The following is a 15,804-nucleotide window of genomic DNA, read 5'->3' on the forward strand; positions in this document are numbered from 1 at the left end:
AGTTAATTTTGCCCTATGAAAATAGGTTGAATGGGCTTAGCCTTTTCTCCCTGGAGCTATGGAGGATGAGAGGTGACCTGATAGAGGTGTGTAAGATGATGAGAGGCATTGTTCATGTGGATAGCCAGAGACTTTTTCCCAGGACTGAAATGGCTAACATGAAGGGGCATAGTTTTAAGGTGTTTCGAAGTAGGTACAAGAGGGCTGTCAAAGGTAAGTTTTTCACACAGAGTGGTGGGTGCATGGAATTCACTGCCAGCGAAGATAGTAGAGGCAGATACAATAGGGTCTTTTAAGATATGTACGTGGAACTTAGAAAAATAGAGAGCTATGCAATAGGGAAATTCTGGACAGTTTCTAGACTAAAATCTGCCCAGAATTTCAAAGCAAGCATAAAACACATTTAGCTTGTTTGGTAGTGAGGCATTGTTGTTGGATAAGGGCATAAGAATTATGTACATTTCTCCCAATTACTTTACCTTACGTAGACCCCCTCCCTATAATTCACTAAAACTACCATTGTCAGCTTATCTGGAGCTTGGACGAGCTGCCTGGCTTGTGTCCTGTTTTCCGTGGGTAGAGGAACCGCAGGTGCCACGGGCTCATCAAGAGGTGTGTTGATGCACACATAGTCAATCTGTGATGCTAGAAGCATGGCAGTGGGATACTCAAAATCTTGGTGGGCAATCTACCAAAATAAGTTCAGGGATATCCCTCTTATCTAGGATAAAAGTCTTTTCTCTCCATTCCAAAACATACAATGGGCCATCATAAGGTGGCAAGGGGAAGCTGGTGTGCATCATGGCAGATGAAAACAAACAAGGAGGCATGTAGGTCAACAGGGACCCAAGAGTGCTATACACCATGAATAGGTGAGAAGTAATTGAATTTACTGAGGAGGGTGGAATGCTGTTGAGAGGCTAAGCAGGCATTGGTGGCATCAGAAATGAAATCACCTGGCACTCATAATGGCTGTCTGTGTGCCAACTCAGCCACAACAACTGCAGGTCCTCTCTTGGAGCAGTTCTGAGCCCCAGCAGGACCCATGGAGCTGATCACACCAACACTCCTCGGTCAGGGAAGCCCTCAGAGCAGTCCTTAAGGAGCGTGAGACCACTCGCACAGGCCATTGGACTGTGGGTGATATACCATGGTGTAATGTATCCTAATGCTGAGGCTCTGGGCCATCACAGACCAGAGGTCTCAGATGAACTGGGGACTGTGATCAAACCAAGCAACCCAGGTGCTGATGAACATGGAAGCCATGTCTGCGGCCATCACCAATGCTAAAGTGATGGCCTCTACCACCTGGTGGTATGATCCACCGTGGTAAGAAGGTGTATGAAACTGTGGACACTGAAATACTTATATTGGTTGATAAAATTAAAGAAAATGATAAGATTTACTGTGTGACTCCTAGTAAAGAGCTTTATAAAAAGAGAGTTGAACTTCAAATGGAGCACAGTTTGCTATTGTCCTCTTTGATTGAAAATCAATTACTTAAACCTGGGACTCAGTTTTATATACATGGGGACAAATCTGGTAAATTATTGGCTAATCAGTTGAAATCTGCTTCAGTTAAACAGCAGATTGTTAAGATCTGCGAACAGGGTGGTAGCTTGACGATTGATCATAAAGAGATAAATAAAGCCTTTCAAGAATTTTGTAACTCTTTATTTCAATCAGAATTTTCTGATGATTCTTCTATAATGGATGAATTTTTAAGGATACTGAATATTCCGAAATTAACAGCCGAGGATTGTGTATTATTAGATGCACCCATTATGGAAACTGAAATAAAAGAGGCTATTTTTTCAATGAATTCAAGTAAAGCCTCTGGTCTGGATGGTTATACTGTGGAATTCTTTAAATCCTTTTCATCTATACTCACTCTTTGGTTATGTAAACTGTAGGTAAATTACCACAATCCTTTTATGATGCCTCCATCTCTCTAATTCTTAAAAAAGATAAAGACACTATTGAATGTGCATCATACTGGCCTATATCTTTGCTGAATGTGGATTCCAAGATTTTTACCAAAATTTTAGCCACTAGACTGGAAAATATACTACCTCAAATCAATTCTGAGGACCAGACTGGATTTATTAAAAAACGTTATTCATCTTTCAACATTAATATACTTATACTCCCTCAGTTAAAATGCCAGAATGTGTTATTTCCTTAGACGCTGAGAAAGCATTTGACAGAGTTGAATGGCCATATTTATTTAATATGCTTCAGAATTTTAACTTCAACCTGACATTTATATCATGGATTAAATTAATATGTTACAAGCCTTTGGCTTCGGTTCTTACCAATAGTCAAAGATCTCCCTTTTTTCGACTGTTTCGCGGCACGAGGCAAGGCTGTCCTTTAAGTCCTTTACTATTTGACATTGCTTTGGAACCCTTAGCCATTACTATTCATGACTTACCTAACCTTTTTGTTATTACCCGTGGGGAAGGGACATACAAGCTATCACTATATGCTGATGATTTGTTATTATATATCTCTGATCCTGAGAGATCTATTCCTTTTATTTTATCTTTGCTTGCTCAGTTTCGTAATTTTTCTGGCTACAAACTGAATTTTAATAAGTTAATTATTCCCATTAAATATGCAAGTTCCAATCTAAAAACATCTACCATTTAAAGTAGTTACAGATAACTTCACTTATTTGGGTATTAAAATTACCAAGAAACATAAGGATTTATTTAAAGTTAATTTTTTACCTTTAATTGACCAAATTAAGCAACCCGTTTCTAGATGGTCCCCATTATCTTTGTCATTGGTTGGTCGAATCAATGTTATTAAGACTATGGTTTTACCTAAATTTTTATACTTATTTCAAGCATTACCAATTTTTATTCCTAAATCTTTCTTTGATATTATTGTCTCCAAAATATCCTCATATGTGTGGCAGAATAAAAATCCTAGATTAAGTAAAAAATACTTACAGAAGCCTAAGAAGGAAGGTGGTTTGGCTTTGCCAAACCTAAGATTTTATTACTGGGCAGTTAACATCCGATATTTAATATTTTGGACACAGGAATCGGTGAAATATGAAGTCCACAATGGGTAAATTTGGAGTGTAAATCTGTACAAGGTTTCTCATTGTTCTCTATTTTAGGATTGTCACTTCCCTTTGTTCTTTCCAAACTGAATAAACAAATGACTAATCCTATAGTTAAATATACATTACGAATATGGTTCCAATACCGTAAATTTTTGGTTTGAATAAGTTCATCTTATCGAGCCTTATTATATCTAACTTTCTTTTCCAACCCTCTCTTATGGACCAAGCCTTTGTGTTATGGAAAACGAGGGGTATAACATGTTCTGGTGATTTATTTTTAGATAATTGTTTTATGTCCTTTGAACAGCTGTCCAATAAATATAATTTGTCTAGAGACCATTTTTTTAGATACTTACAAATTAGAAATTTTTTGAATAATATGTTACAGCTCTTTCCGAATTCATGCCCAATTGATATTATGGAAAAAATTCTAGGTTTAAATCCTTATCAGAAGGGTCTAGTAGCAATCATTTATAATATGATCATGAAAATGCAACCAGGGAAGTCAGATAAAATTAAGAATGAATGGGAAAAAGAACTTCAATGTCCCTTACCTACAGAGCAATGGGAGAAAATTACACAGTTAGTTAACTCTTCTTCTATTTGTGCCAAACATGCCCTAATACAATTCAAGGTTGTACATAGGGCTCACATGTCTAAGGACAAGCTTGCTTGATTTTATTCTCATGTTAATCCAATCAGTGACAGATGCTATTCTGAAGTAGCCTCATTGACTCACATGTTTTGGTCTTTCTCCTGCTTGCAAAAATACTCTAAAGATATTTTTGATATCATTTCAACAGTTTTGAGTATTAACTTGCAACCTCATCCTATTACCACAATTTTTGGATTACCAATCGTGGATAACAGTTGTTTATCCCCCTCAGCTCGGCAGATGATTGCTTTTGCCACACTAATGGCTAGAAGATCTATTCTACTGAGCTGGAAAGAAATTAATCCCCCAACTACAGTTCAATGGTTTTCCCAAACTGTTTCTTATTTGAGTTTAGAAAAAATTAAAAGTGTCATTTTTGACCCTTCGGTCAAATTTGAAGAAACCCGGAGACCATTTATTCAATATTTTCATATGAGTTAAAATGACCTTTTCCTGAACCTTTTCTTATCACCTTTAGTTATTTGGATAGAGGTGCAGAGTTATTGACACTACTGTGTATACTTGATATGATACAACAGCCCATGTCGATTAGGTTAGTTTTTTTTCTCTGTTGTATTTTTAGGGGTTCTTTTTTCCATTTTTCCATTTTTTTATAACACACTGTGAGTTTGGGAGGTTGTTATATTTGGGTCATTAACTGTTTGTATTTGTACTTTAGCCTTATTAATTATGTACTCTCAAGCTCTCTGTACTTGCAGTTTCTCTTATGTTTGTTTGAAAATTAATCAAAAGATTTGAAAAGAAAAGAAAGAAACTGTGGGAGGGAGGAAGAGTACCAACAAGGTCCACATTGAAATGGTCAAATCGTCATTCAGGGACCTCAAAATGTGCCAATGTGCCTTAACATAATAGTTTATTTTTGCCCATTGGCACTCCACACAAGCTGCAGTCCAATCACGTATGTCCTTTCTAAGGCCATGCCAAACAAACTTTAGTGCAACCAGTTTCTGTGAGGTCTACTGGCCTGGATACGAGAGGCCACGTGTGGAGTTGAAAACAGTCCATCTCCAATGTACGGGCACAATGGAGTGTGGACGACAAGTTGAAGCATCGCACAGTAGAGAAACCCCAGCTTCCCCAAGCTTAATGTCAGCCAATCGCAGGCTCTTGACTGTTGTTCTGTAAGCCTGGACCTCTAGGTCAGTAACTTAGTGGGCTTCCACGCAGGCATAATCAAACCCTATGTATGACCGCCACAGCTGGCTGTGAAAGGCAATCAGCCACAGCGTTATTTTTCCCCTTTCCATGTTGCATATGAGTTGCGAACTCAGGTATATAGGTCAGGCGGCTTTGTTGCCTTGCAGATCAGGAGTCTGATATTTTGGCTACTGAGTCATGAGAGCTTTCTGGTCAATGAACACTGAAATGGCAACCCTCTAAAAGAAAACAAAAATCATTGACAGCCAGATAGAGACTGAGAATATACTTCCTTTCAGGGATACAGAGCTGGCAGCTGAAGAAGATGAATGACTGTCACACGCCTCCAACCAGTTGTTCATGCACGGCACCCACAGAATAGTCTGAGGCATCAGCAGTTATGGCAATGGGTGTGTTGAGGAGTAGGTTCACGAGGAAGATTGTATTAGAAAGAGCTTGTTTGATATAATCGAATGCCCTGGTCATGTCCGCTGATCAGCGAAGCACTTGATTAAGGGTATTGATTTCAAGCATACTATACAGGGGGAGCACAAGTTCAGCAGTTTTCAGAAATAGAATATATATGATAGAAATTCACCATGCCTAAAAACTCCTGCAGTTTTTTAGTAGTGTGGGGGCCGTGGGAAATCTATAATAGCGGCTACCTTTGATGGGAGGGGTGTCACACCAGAGATGTGATGGCCAAGAAAGTCAGTGTTTGACAACAGAAGCTGGCACTTAGCAAGGTTGATCATCAACCCGTGTTGGTTTAAAATGTGTGCAGGGATGAGATATGTGTTCGGATTTGGGCGCACTTGCGACAAGTATGTCATCCAGGTAAAAAAAAATCTAAGTCTTTTAATAAAGAGTCCATCAGCCATTGGAAAGTCTGTGCTGCATTTTTCCAGTCCAAATAGCATGCACAGAAACTCAAGGTTATCACAGCTGTTTTGGTAATATCTTCTGAGCATACAGACACTGGATGGTAGCCCCTAACTAAATCTACTTTGGAAAAAATTAACTTTCCAGTTAAACATGCCAAAAAGTCTCGAATGTATGGGACCAGGAAATGATCAAGTCATTTTTTTTTCTTTCTTTTTTTTTGTTTCAGTTTAGTTAGTGGGGATTTTTTTTCCCTTTATCAAATAAAATTTCCAATCTTTTTTTATGATTGTTATGAGGAGTTGTCGTTTTTTTGACTATTGTATATATAACAGCGTAACATTTTACCTATCTGATCTTGACATTATATACTTTCTGTTTTTTTTATTGCTGTTTATATGTCTTTTATATTATCTGTTTGCTAAAATCCCCCTCTGATTTGTATATTCTTTATTCGAAAATCAATAAAAAGATTGAAAAATGAGATGAAAGGAAATGATCCAGTGAGGTGGCCTTGTTAAGGCATCAGTCACCAGCAAACGGGCAACAACCACCATTGAATTTAGGGACTATATGGAGGGGTGAAGCCCAGGGGCTACTTGACTGTTGTACAATTCCAAGTCTCTCCATCTTGACAAACTCTGACTTGGCAATTGCCAGCTTGTTGGGGTCCACTCTGTGTATGTGGGCAGGGACTAGTGGGCCATTTCTGGGAATGTGGTGCTCGACTCCATGTTTTGCTACTGTGATAGAGAATGTGGGCTTGGTGAGCTCTGGGGATCTCCTCAGCAGTCGAGTAACTCATGTGCAGTGGTGCATGAGCTTGACAGAGTCATTGTGGGGAAATTACTGGGGGAGCAGGGTAACGCCACAAAGTCCTTGACACCCACAAGCTGGCAGTTCTTAAGATCGACTAACAGTCCATGAGCACACAGGAAATCTGCACTTAGCAGAGGTCTAGCCACTTTAGCCAGGACAAAGTCCCATGTGTAACGTCGCGCACTGAAGCAGAATGTCATCCGTCATGTCCCCTAGGTCTGGATCCTGCCTCCGATGAGTTGTCATTGCTTTTTGCCTTTTCATCAAAAGGCAATGCTGGCAGCACTCTCACTTGAGCACCCGTGTCACATAGGAAGCATAGCCCTGAAAGGGTGTCCGTTATGAACAGTAGATGACCCTGGCAGCTGGAACCCACAATGTTCACAGACCACTGATGTCCTGATGTGCTAGCACTGTCAAAGTTCCCAGTGTTCCTACCAGAGCGAGCACGGTAAAAGCACAGGCCTGGCTTCATCTGTTTCACAGCCACAGGTGTCCTTATGTTGGGGGCCTTGCTGACCAGGCTTATTGACGTAGAGAAAGGAGGGGGAATGATGTATTGCTGCCTAGTTGAGTGCAGACTATCAGCCATTTTAGCAAGCTTCCATTGTGCCTCTCAGGAGCATTATTGAGAGCTATGTGGACTGGAAAAAGCATTTGCTGCATGAGGAGTTCTTTAAAGATTAAACAAGGATGGTAATTTCCCAGGAGAGATAGCATGTGGACCATTAGGGAAGGTTTACCATCACCAAAACAGAGTAAGGAGAGCAACTGTATGGCGCACTCAGACTCTGACAGTCCAGAAGTCTGTAAAAGGTGAGTTTCAGCAATTGGTATTTATAGTGTTCAGGTGGATGATCAAGTAGACTCCCAACTCTTGCAGCCAGCAGGTTGCCGAGTGATGCTACTTCATAGTAAAATTGGTGTTGTTGGCAGAGATTTCTCAAAGAGCAATCTGGGCCTCAGCTTGTACGAACTAAGCAATGGAATTTTGCTCCCAAACCTCTGGCAGTTTCAAAGTGGTTGCATTGGCCAACATGTTCAGTAACATCCTAGAGCATCAGGGTCATCAATGTAGGTGTTCGCAAGTAAAAGGAAGTGAAGCAAAGGTAATGTCGGCATTTATTTCAAGGGGAATAGAATATAAAAACAAAGAGATAATGCTCAGGCTTTATAAAACACTTCTTGGGCTTCGATTGGAGTATTGTCAACAGTTTTAGGTTCCATATCTCAGAAAGGATGGCCTGTCATTGAAGAGAGTCCAGAAGACATTCACAAAAATGATTCTGGGAATGAAGGGGTTAATATATAAGGAGCGTTTAGCAGTCTTGGGCTCGTACGCACTAGAATCTAGAAGAATATGGTGGGATTCCTTTGAAATCTACCGAATGTTGAAAGGATTCGATAGGGTGGATGTGGAGAGGATGTTTCCTAAGGAGGGTATATCCAGAACTAGAGGGCACAGCCTCAAAACTGAGGGGTGACTTTTTAGAACAGAGGTAAGGAGGAATTTTGTAGCCAGAGAGTGGTGAATCTGTGGAATGCCCTGCCATAGACTCTGGTGGAGGCCAAGTCCGTAGATATACTTAAGGCGGAAGTTGATAGTTTCCTAATCAGTCGGGGGATCAAAGAATATGGAGAAAAGAATATGAGGTTGAGTGGGATCTGGAATCAGCCATGATGGAATGGTGGAGAAGACTTGATGGGCTGAATGGCCTAATTCTGCTCCTATGTCTTATGGTCTTAGGTTTAATGAAACCCATAACACATTTTATTGAACTCCAAAGCTAAATACAAAAGCACACTAAACATCCTTACGTAAACACATCATCATGTCCAACCAGCTTCTTAAAGCAAAACCCCAACTCAATGCCAGAGGCTGTGAAAGATGTGCATTCCTCCCAATTACATTAACCTACAATAGATGCTACTGACATGCTGATTTCCTCCAGAATTTTGTGTGTTTTCCCCTAAATCAAGCTGTCTATGGCCAACTTATCTATCCGTACCACCGCACAATCGTGGCTCCCTATTCACAATTTCCCTGTGGCTATCAATTGCAATGCCAACACAAAACAAATACAAGAAGCCAATTTGCAATGTAAAGACATGCCAGATTCCAGACTAAAATCAAATAAAAGCCTTGAGCACCCCCTTAGTACATGTCCTCTGAAAGTCTCCTAATGCAATGATGCTGTATGGCTCAGTAACTGCAGCATTGCAGGTGGAAGTTAGCAAACTTCAGGGAAAAAGATACCAGAGGTTACATTATGTTACACTTTCTCAATAGACCAATGCTTTACATAGTCCTCTCAAAATGAATGCTAACAATGCATATGCTTTCTTTACCACTGACTCAACCTGCAATTTAACCTTTAGAGAATCCTGCTCAAGGACTCCCAAATCACTTTGCACCTCTGATGTCTGAATTTTCTCTCCATCTAGAAAATAGTCTATGCCTTGATCCCTTCTACCAAAATGCGTGACTATAGACTTCCCTACATTGTATTTCATCTGACGCTTCTTTGCCCATGCCCATTCTCCAAATCTGTCTAAGTCCTTCTGCAGCCTCCCTGCTTCTTCAACATTACCTGCCCCTCCACTTATCTCTTTATTGTTTTCAAACCTAGCCACAAAGATATTAATTCATTCATCCAAATTATTGATATACATATAACATGAAAAGAAGCAGTCCCAACGCCAACCCCTGTGGGACACCACTAGTCACCATCAGGCAATCAGAAAAAGCTCCCTTTACTCCTTTCTGTCCTTACTGTCAGTCAGACAATCTTCTACTGATGCTACACGAGTGAATCTGCAGATGCTGGAAATAAATAAAAACACAAAATGCTGGCAGAACTCAGCAGGCCAGACAACATCTATGGGAGGAGGTAGGGATGGTGTGTCGGGCCAAAACCCTTTCATCAATTCACTGTCTCCTGCACCATCTCCACCTTCATCAACTCCAGACACCTTCCTCCCTCAGCCAAAAACTCATAATTCCCACACCCCGCACAGCTCGGTTTTACCTCCTCCCCAAGATCCACAAGCCTGACTGTCCCCGCAGACCCATAGTTACAGCCTGCTTCTGCCCCACTGAACTTCTGTCTGTCTACTTAGACTCCATTTTATCCCCCATAGTTCAGTCTCTTCCCACCTACATACAGGATACATCCTATGCCCTTCACTTCTTCAATAACTTCCAATTCCCCGGCCCCGACCGCTTCATTTTCACCATGAATGTTCAGTCGTTATACACCTCCATCCCACGTCAAGAAGGCCTCAAAGCCCTCCGCTACTTTTTGGATAACAGACCCCACCAGTTCCCCAGCACCACCACACTCCTCCGGCTGGTGGAGCTTGTTCTAACTCTCAATAACTTCTCCTTTGGTTCTTCCCACTTTCTCCAGATCAAGGGTGTAGCCATGGGCATTCGCATGGGCCCCAGCTATGCCTGCCTCTTCATGGGTTATGTCAAACAATCTATGCTCCAAATCTATACTGGCACCACTCCCCAACTTTTCCTCCGCTACATCGACGACTACATTGGTGCTGCTTCCTGCACCCATGCTGAGCTCGTCAATTTCATCAACTTTGCTTCCAACTTTCACCCAGCCCTTAAATTCACTTGGTCCGTCTCGGACACTTCTCTCCCCTTTCTTTATCTCTCGGTCTCCATCTCTGGAGACAGACTATCCACTGACATCTTCTACAAACCCATTGACTCCCATAACTATCTTGACTATACCTCTTCCCACCCTGCCCAATGCAAAAATGTCATTCACTATTCCCAGTTCCTCCGTCTCCACCGCATCTGCTCCCAGGATGAGGCTTTCCGTTCCAGGACTTCTCAAATGTCCTTTTCTTTCAGGATCGTGTTTTCCCTTCTGGCGTCATCAAAGGTGCCCTCACCCGCATCTCCTCCACCTCCCGCACTTCAGCCCTTAACCCATCCTCCCATCACCACAACAGGGACAGGGTTCCCCTTGTCCTCACCTACCATCCCACCAGCCTCCGGATCCAACATATTATCCTCCGCAACTTCTGCCACCTTCAACAGGACCCCACCACCAAGCACATCTTTCCCTCCCTACCCCTCTCAGCTTTTTGCAGGGATCGTTCCCTCTGCGACTACCTGGTCCACACGTCCCTCCCCGCAGAACTCCCACCCGGCACTTATCCCTGTAAGTGTAAATGCTACACCTGTCCCCATACCTCCTCCCTTACCACCATTCCGGGCCCCAGACAGTCCTTCCAGGTGAGGCAACACTTCACCTACAAGTCTGCTGGAGTTGTCTATTGCATCCGGTGCTCCTGGTGCGGCCTCCTCTACATTGGCGAGACCCAACGCAGATTGGGGGACTGCTTCATTGAGCACCTCCGCTCTTTCCGTCACAATAGACAGGACCACCCGGTTGCCACCCACTTCAACTCTGCCTCCCATTCCCATCTAGATATATCCATACATGGCCTCCTCTACTGCCATGATGAGGCCAAACTCAGGTTGGAGGAGCACACCTCATCTACCATCTGGATAGCCTCCAGCCTGGTGGTATGAACATTGAATTCTCCAATTTCCAGTAATTCCCTCCCCCTATCCTAGGTCCCTCTCTGCCTCTCTCCCCTTTCAACTTTCTGCTCCTTTATCACTACAGCTCTTTCATGCTTATCCCCTCCCCACTTTATCCTTCCTCTGATTGGTTCTCCACCTGGCGCCTCTAGCCCTTCCACCTCCCCTATCTCTATTACTGGGCTTCGGCCCTCTCTTCCCCCCCATTCCTGATGAAGGGTCTCGGCCCGAAACGTTGGCTACTCTTTTCTCACGGATGCTGCCTGACCTGCTGAGTTCTTCCAGCGTCGTGTACGTATTCTTTGATCCACAGCATCTGCAGTTGTATTTTTGTGTTTAGGCTTAGCTTTCGCCCTCTGTTTTACTAAGCTCCAAGTAACCTATCCAAAAGTCTCTTAAAAGACCCTATTGTATCCACTTCCACCACCATTGCTGGTAGCCCATTCCATGTACTCACCGTTCTCTGAGTAAAAAACTTACCCCTGACATCTCCTCTGTACCTACTCCCCAGAACCTTAAACCTCAATGTCCTTTTGTGGCAACCATTTCAGCCCTGGGAAAAAGCCTCTGACTATCCACAAGATCAATGCCTCTCATCATCTTGGTAAATCTGTGGAATTTGTTACCATGAGCTGCTGTGGAGGCTGTCATTGGGTGTTTTTAAGACAGAGATAGATAGGTTCTCGATTAGCCAGGGCATCAAAGGGTATGGGGAGAAGGCAGGCGAGTTGGTATGACCAGAAGAATTGGATCAGCCATGACTGAATCGTGGAGCAGACATGATATCTTATAGTCCTGTGGACATGGCATCAAAGATTACAGGGACTGGGGTTGAGGAGGAGAGAAAAAAGATCAGCCGCGATTGACGGAGCAGAGTCAATAGGCCAAATGGACTAATCCTGCTCCTAAGTCTTATGGTCTAAGTCACAGCTCGGACATCAATCTGATCTTCTTAGAATACGTACACGACGCTGGAAGAACTCAGCAGGTCAGGCAGCATCCGTGAGAAAAGAGTAGCCAACGTTTCGGGCCGAGACCCTTCATCAGGAATCCAATCTTCTTGATGCCACACAGACTCAAGGCAGCAATTGCTGCCAAAGATGATCAGTGTCAAAAAATCAAATTAAACCCACTGTAATTCAACGTTGTAAAACAATAAAGCATGAAAACTTCCAAAGGAGGTGAATACTTTTTATAGGCTCTATAGATTATCTTTGATTCTATTATATTGTATTAATAGAGAGACTATTTCTCTATACCTGCATGCAGACATTTATATGGTTAACTGCAGTCTCCTTCCCCAACGTCTCCTTTCCATGATTGGTTGTAATTATGTACAAGTGCAATTGGGCAATTTCATCCTTTTTTTTTCACTCAAAGCCAGAGAAACACCTGCAAAGCGATTTCTCAGATCTCCACATCATTACTTCTGGTGAATTCCAGTATCTATTCCTATTTCTCTTCTACTGGTCAGCCTTGGGCATATCCTCTGAAAGCAGATTGTATTTTTGTTTGCTAAGTAATGTTACTCAGTCTGCCTCAGCACCAGCTCTCTTAACTGCTCCATCATTTTTAATTTCTCAGATTTTGTTCAAAGTTTGGATCGATGAAATACATTGTCTTTTGATTCTATCATAAGGGTGTGACTTTCTCTCCATCTTCATCTCCTTCTCTCCTTCTCTCTCCCTCTCTCCCCTCTCTTTCTCTCTCCCTCTCTCTCTCACTGTCTTGTTCCCTACCGTTCTCTCTTTTACTTTTTCCTTCCCTCTCTCCCCCTTGTCTCTTTGTATCTCTCTTTCTCCTCAGCAACGACCTGAAATTGAAATGAGATAAGCTTTCCACACTCTATGAATGCTTTTACAAAGAATGTCCATATCCTTGTTTGTAACATCAATTGAAGCTCCTGTTTCCTCAATTCGACAGCTGATTAAACATTTACACTCTGTGGATTCTGCACTTTATTGTTTCTACGCATTTTTGGTACCACACTTTGCAAATTGGAAGTTATCCAAAATTCTTCCAAACATTTCCTAGCTTAACATTCAGTTATGCAAAACCTTGCCTTCATATTCCTCCATTACACAACCTTGCTTACCTCTGGAATCTCATCTTCTCTCATAAATCTTGAACATATCTGCATTCCTCCAGCTTGCCTCCATGATTGGGTGCCATCTCTTCAGATGATACAATCTTAAACTCTGCCAGCCCCTCACTAAATCTTTCCATGCTCTCCCTCAATGTCGCAAAAACGAAGGAGCTGGTTGTGGATTACAGGAGGTATGGAGACGGGCTAACCCTTATTGACATCAATGGATCTGGGATTCAGAGGGTAAACAGCTTCTAGATCCTTGGCATCCACATCACTGAAGATCTCACATGGTCTGTACACCCCAGCTGTGTGGTGAAAAAGGCACAACAGCACCTCTTTTATCTCAGACGGTTGAGGACTTTTGGTATGGGCCCCTAAGTCCTAAGAACTTTCTACAGGAACACAACTGAAAGCATCTTGACTGGCTGCATCACTGCCTGGCATGAGAACTGTACCTCCCTTAATCACAGGATTCTGCAGAGAGAGGTGCGGACAGCCCAGCACATCTGTAGATGTGAACTTCTCATGATCCAAGACATTTACGAGGACAGGTGTATAAGAAGGGCCCGCTGGATCATTGGGGACCCGAGTCACCCCAACCACAATCTATTCCAGCTGCTACCATCTGGTAAGCGGTATCACAGCATAAAAGGCAGGACCAACAGGCTCTGGGACAGCTTCTTCCACCAGGCCATCAGACTGATGAAGTCAGGCAGATTTGATTGCACTTTATATTATATTTTCTGTTATTATAAATTACTACGATTTCACATTGCACATTGCACATTTAAATGGAGAGGTAACATTTTTACTCCTCATGCATGTGAACAATGTAAGAAATAAAATCAATTCAATTCAATTCTCTTCTCGTTCTTCCTTTCAGACCTTCATCAAAGCTTACCTTATTGATCAAACATTTTGACATCTTCCTTTTAATCTCCCGCTATATCTTGATTTCAGTTCTCACTTGATGATACTCAAGTGAAGCAAGCACTATGGAAATAGAACAACAAGATACTGTTACTTCAGGTGCTGCAATTAGTGGGATGGGCTATTTGAAGTTACTTCTTGACTATAGATGTGAGATCCAATGACTCTTGTGCCAAACTACCTTCATGCTTATAGGATTGGATATTAACTTTCACAGTTGTCTCCTTTTCCTGATTGTAGGCTTCTAGCTAACTGCAGTCCATCTTTACCTCCATTTTCTTTGCCAGTAATTACAGGACAGCATCACAAAGTCTGTTTGCTCTTATATGGTGTTGGTATGTCTTTATAACCTGTTACAACCATAACACACTTAACCTTTAACAGTTAGCTTGTATTAGCACTCATTCCCCACAAATTTGTCCACTTGCTCAGGTGATAAGTTAAGTAATAACATAGCTAACACTGGCCACACACTGAGCTTATTATAATAAACAGGCAGAACAAAATTAATGTACAACCTGAACTAAGCTGAATGGTTATGAGTTAACTGTGTATCATTTTGGATCCTATCCAGTTGAACACTTTTGTCTCACTTCATTACGTCACAAACTTCACAACTTAAAGGCTATCTGTCTTTATGAAAGGCACAATAAGCTCTGGTTATACTGTATAAATAGTATAGGACGTACATACGTTTGAAATGAATATGATGTATTGTTGTTTAAAACATGATCTTCAAACAATTTGCACCTCTGAAAACAGTTTGTAGCAGAGGATTTGCCATGGTTGCTGCATGTTAAACAGATTTTTTATTATTGCATTTCTTCTATCTCAACACATATCAACTAATTCTAATATTCAACCTGTGTCAACCAACTTACATACAAGGGCAGGAATGGAAATTAAACATAGTTGATTGTAACAAATTTAAAAGACAAAGAGCAGAAAAAGGGAAATATAATAGCTGCACTTAGAGATAACTGGAATGGCTGAAGGAAAAACATTCAGAAATTGAGTGCCTGTGGAATGAGATGAGAAATAATAAAGATTCAGTCATATTAATAGGTGTAGTCTGCAGATGAACGAATATTGGAAATGAGTTGTAGAAGAACAATGTAAACTAATTAGGTAAAATAAGAGAAAAACAGATTAGTCATGTAATCACTGAGGATTTTGATAAACCTAAAAATTAATTATGTGCAATTAGACAAAGAAATATAGAGTATCTTTGTTATACATATGGAGCTGCTGTCCAATCTACTATTTAAAATTTCCACTGAAGGAGGACATTTTAATAGGATCTAGTAATTCAAAAATATAGTGGATCAGGGAAATAATAATTTAATATTAATAAAAAGCATAATAAAGATCAAGGGAATGATAGGTTTTCCTATGTGGAATAGAGTCAGAATGTCAATAGAACCACTAAGAGACAATGACATAAAATCACAATCAGTTTCATAAAACAAGCAGAAATATTAAACTCTTACAATATTCAACTATTACCTTACTTTAGTATTTAGTAGAGAAATTGATAATGTGAAGTATCCCAGTATTAGAAGACAATCAGGAAGAACTTAAAACTAACTCAAAGAGAATAAAAAAAGCTATATTCACTCTGCATT

General features: G+C 41.3%; 1 long non-coding RNA gene across 1 annotated transcript in view; it reads right to left on the reverse strand.

Moving 5' to 3' along the window:
- The window catches only part of LOC132398085 (uncharacterized), a 31,045-nt gene extending 16,597 nt beyond the window's left edge, over nt 1–14,448 (reverse strand). Inside the window, exons 1-2 of the long non-coding RNA XR_009513542.1 lie at nt 14,361–14,448; nt 14,151–14,242 (exon numbers count right to left, since the gene is read on the reverse strand). This is a non-coding gene — a long non-coding RNA (uncharacterized LOC132398085). The remainder of the gene's footprint in view (nt 1–14,150; nt 14,243–14,360) is intronic.
- Nucleotides 14,449–15,804: the final 1,356 nt, after the last annotated feature.

The sequence above is a fragment of the Hypanus sabinus genome, chromosome 8 (genome assembly GCF_030144855.1).
Source record: "Hypanus sabinus isolate sHypSab1 chromosome 8, sHypSab1.hap1, whole genome shotgun sequence".
In the NCBI taxonomy this organism is placed as follows: domain Eukaryota; kingdom Metazoa; phylum Chordata; class Chondrichthyes; order Myliobatiformes; family Dasyatidae; genus Hypanus; species Hypanus sabinus.